General features: G+C 52.3%; 1 non-coding gene across 1 annotated transcript; it reads right to left on the bottom strand.

The window, feature by feature from the left end:
• Positions 1 to 2,387: 2,387 nt before the first annotated feature.
• LOC137505767 (U2 spliceosomal RNA) lies at positions 2,388 to 2,584 on the bottom strand. Its single transcript, XR_011020345.1, has one exon. It is a non-coding gene; the product is annotated as a U2 spliceosomal RNA (small nuclear RNA).
• Positions 2,585 to 4,479: the final 1,895 nt, after the last annotated feature.

Raw genomic sequence — 4,479 nt, 5'->3', positions numbered from 1 at the left:
TCAGAGCCTTCGGGCTGCTGGGAGACCACACAGGAAGCCTCAGGAGGAGGCACATTGTTACATTTCTCGGCACTCACGCCGGACACATCAGCAGGGGGAGAGTGAGCAGCGTGCATCTCATTAGCTGCAGAGACACACGCGCTCATCTCCCCTGTGGCTGCTGGCACAGAGCCAGCTCCTCCTCCAGCCCCGCTCTGCCTACGTGGCCGCTGCGGCTTCGGGTCCTCAGTACTGGCCGTGGCTTCACTCACAGGAGGACACTGGGGAGCAGCCTGAGCCCTGTTACCTTCCTTATCGGTAGGCCTGCTCTCCCAGCGCCTCCCTCCAGAGCCCACCATGTCAGCATAGGAATAGACCTTACAGCCCTGCATCTTCTCACAGCTTCTGGCCAGGTGACCAGCTTTGCCACACAGATCACAGACCTTGGGTACATCACAAGCTCCAGAATGGGCAGGCTTCCTGCACCTCCTGCACTGCGCAGTGAACTCACAGTCATTTGCAATATGTCCCACCATACCACATTTCCTGCAGTATATAGGCTGACCAGGGTAAGTGATATAACCCCTCTCCCCTGCGATAGAAAACACTGGAGGGGGGTGCACAAGGTCCATACCACTCTTCTTAAATCTCACAGTGAAGCGGAGCTTGCTCCGATACCACCCCTTGTGATTAATCACTCTCTCAGGGGACTCCACCACCTCACAGTATTTCCTCAGCCAAACCCTCACAAACTCCGGCTCCACATGTGGATTATACAGATGTACCGTTATTGTTCTCGCTTTTTCACTGAACAGCGTAAAGACTCTTTGGAACAACTTGACACACTCATGCTGGCATTTCTGGAAATCCGACAGTATTTTTAAAGCAGCATCTTCACTATAGAAGGTCACGTCATACATACCCTTGTTGGGGAAGTCCTGGATCGCGAACACGTCTCCTTTCTCCTCTACTCTAAGTACTCGGCACAGCACCATATCCACGAATTGCTTCGCTCCCATCTCCTTCATTTTATCTGGCTTTACCAGGAATCGCAAGGTATTTTTCAGCTTCCTCACAAATGGTTCTCCTCCACCATCTCCGCCACCACTCGAGGACGCCATCCCTTCTCGTTACCCCCAGGTCCCCACAAGGAGAACCTGGGATCACCTCTGGCAAAGACCAATTTGATCTTAGCCAAAAGGCCGAGAAGCGATAACCCAATTATTATCCGCAGCTGCGCCCGCCGACACAGCACCCTCTGTGCGAATTAAGGCAAATTACCTTCTAAATGCAGCAGCGGCGACCAGCGCACAGGACAGCGCCGCACGGCACAGCCGGCTAACGGTTGCCAGGGGGGCCCCCTTCCCACTGCCTCTGCATGCCTGCCGGGCCACCGGGATGGGCGCACCTGTGCTAAATGCAGACGCACGGGCCAGGCTCAGCTGCCGCCTGATTGCATTTGCATGGCCCCGCCCACCGCTGGAACAGCCATCACCCCTCCGCTGCCGTGCCTCCACGCTGAAAAGAAAAGTAAAGTAGGCTTCCGGCTCCTTGCATTCCGGCAACACGCTAGGAGAGAGTGTGGAGGGCAGATGAAGTAAAGTCTGTAGCCTGGCAGGCTTGCTGTGGCTGTTGAAAACACAGTGCGTTTATCTTCGTTCATTCTCCTTTCCCTTAAACGCCTTTTCTGTCTGGACGTGCGGGGTGTGCCACAAGAGGGAGACACAGGCCGGGAAGTGGAAAGCCTATGCAGGAGATGCCATCCTAGCCTGCTACACACTCTCACAGCCTGGCACTGATGCAGGCACCTGAGCAGGTGCTGAGTGTCACTCACAGGAAGTCAACCGATGATGTCACAATGCCCTGGGCCCAGGCTATATAAGGGGCTGCAGCCAGGGCTCTGCCTGCCAGTCCGCTGGCAGCTCTCCAGGGGAGGGGTGCTGCTGCTCCTTCTCTTGCAGGGGACAAAGTGCAAACATGAAGAAAAGTGGTCCGGTCATGGATTTTTTGGGACGCCGCAACTACGTAGCACAAGTAGAGTTTATCCAAAGTAAAATTTAAAAAAAAGTTGTTGTTTTTTTTGTTTTTTCTTCCTTCCTTCTTTTCTTGGCTGATCTCGAGTTCTTATAGCCAGGCGAAATTCAGACTTACTTAATAAATGACACAGATGCACAAAGAAAGCAGACACAACTTGAAACAATGTTTTTATTGAGGATTTCAACTCTATCCTGCACCCAGCAGTAGCAGCACAAACATAGAGCGCACAGCAGGGGGGACAAAACAGCACTTGCTAGTGGGAAATTCACTTTGCAGAGGGACACTTGATTTCTCCACTTGACCGCACTTCACTTTGTTAGTCAGCTGGGTATTTGAGTAGTTTGGATCTGTTTTTTGACACCAGTAAGAGAGAGTAGTGCACCGGTCCTGGAGGTACTGCAATACCAGGTCGATGCGCGGAGTGGACAGAGCAAGCTCTTCTTCCATCTCCCTGTTCCAAAAATCCATTCAATGGTCCCCAGATAGGGGATGTATCAGATATTAAACTGATGAGAACAGATTTTTTTTTTTTTTTTGCCTTTCAGATCAAAATCACTTAAAAAGCCCTCACGTGGATCTCTCCATCAGGTTGGCAGCAATATTGCCCAGCCTTTATTGTTCAATCATACCAGCTTTTATTAAATCTGTTCTTTATCAATTAAAAGAATATTAGAGTAGTGAGCCCCATTCTTTTTGTTTCCATAATTCTTGCGCCTTCTCCTCTCCAACGCCTCCTTTATCCACCAGATACACCACATATAACCTTGCCAAGAAAATATTGCACACCGCTTCAAGGGAGAACTCCTCCTTCTCTAGGAATGCTCGCTGGACTCCGCGGAATTGTTAATTCCATGATTCCGGCCGAAATTGGGTCAATTCCGATTCCGGCAGTCAAACGGAATTGCTAAACCTCTCAAACGGAATTCCGCGGAAATTTTTTTATTTCCGCGGAATTTTCCGGAAAAACACAAAATCAATCTCTGTCTCTCCCTCTTCCTCTCTTCTTCCTCCTCCTCCATCCATCATCTTGTAGGGAATTGCAGTTTTTCAAAAGCGAGAGAGAGATTTTTTAAAAATTTCCGGCGGAATCCGGAATGCTGCGGAATTTAATACAAAACACAACCATCATACTCCCAGGAACGATAACAGCATTCGACAAAACTTAAATGCTGACTTTATTAAAAAGCACGCCAATGCCCTCGTTCCTACTCTGGCAGGCAGGGGACCTGATGGCATGTCCTGCAGACAAAAACTATCAGCCCTAAAATGTGCAAGGTCCTGCAGCACTGCACCCCCGCGGTATGATGAGCCTATCCCCCTCACATTTACAGACAGCAGGGACAGCACCATCACCAAAAGACACCACGTGAAAAGAACCCTACACTCAGCCATCTGTATTTCTTAGATGCCCTGGGACTCTTCCTTAGCACCACAGTGGGGGCCTCCTGCTTTCTCCTTCTATTCCTCTTCCTTTTGCTTTTTAGACTCTGCTGTATTCCATTTCTCCTGACCAGAGTCTCCAGCAGCGCTCGGTCCTGGCGCCTCTGGATTAATTTTCCTCTCTGGCTTTGTATTTTTCCAGCATGCAGGCACAGGGGATTGTGTCGTATCCACTTTCAGAAGGGGCGGGCTTAGGAGTCTCGGGCGGGTCAACTGACTTCCCAGCTGTTTCCCCGCCTGCATTCTTTGTATTCTTGCTGGCTAAGCCGGCATCAGCTGTTGTCACTACTGCTCTCAGCGCATCTGTGGCTGTTAGCGTCCTTAGCGGGCCGCTGCAAGTCTCTGCTGAGTTCAGGCACTTCTGCTTGGCTTCCTGGGACCACCAACGAGGCTCTGTACTGGTGGCAGGGGTCGGGGAAGCCTCAGAGCACTCACGGGATCACGCTGTGGGACCCGCTCAGCAGAAGCTGAGCTAGTGACATCACCGGCGTCAGGGGAATCCCGAGCAGCTGGAGCGCCGGGCACTGCTTCGGAGAGCCGCTCGGGGGGGGGGGGGGGGGATTTCAGGCACAATGTTACAATCAGCAGCATCATTCACTCCCTCCACAGCAGGGAGGACCCAGGGTAGCATCGGGCACACATGTAACAGCTTCTCCTGCCCCGCTCACGGCCACAGGCAGGAGCGGCAGCATTCTGTTCAGCGGGGGATACTCTGCAGTAGGAGGCACAGCGTCCTCTTCACCCCCACTTCCCACAGCCTGATCAGCAGCTGGGGTAACGTCATCCTACTCATCCTCAGCATGCTTCCTTTTATTTACTTGCTGCGGCTTTGGCATCTCAGCCTGCAGCATCTGGGAGTCAGTCACCTCATATGCAGAGGGGACGGGGGGTCACAGCAGCGGTTGGGCCTGTTTGACCAGCACTGGTGCCCTCTCCAGCCACCTCAGTAAGGGGAGCCTCAGCAGCAGCCTCAGCATCCCGGGGTTCCACATGGGGAGCCAGTGACCACCTCCTGCCCCTGCC

Source organism: Hyperolius riggenbachi, chromosome 4 (assembly GCF_040937935.1).
Source record: "Hyperolius riggenbachi isolate aHypRig1 chromosome 4, aHypRig1.pri, whole genome shotgun sequence".
Lineage (NCBI taxonomy): Eukaryota > Metazoa > Chordata > Amphibia > Anura > Hyperoliidae > Hyperolius > Hyperolius riggenbachi.
This window is presented reverse-complemented; position numbering and strand designations above follow the sequence as displayed.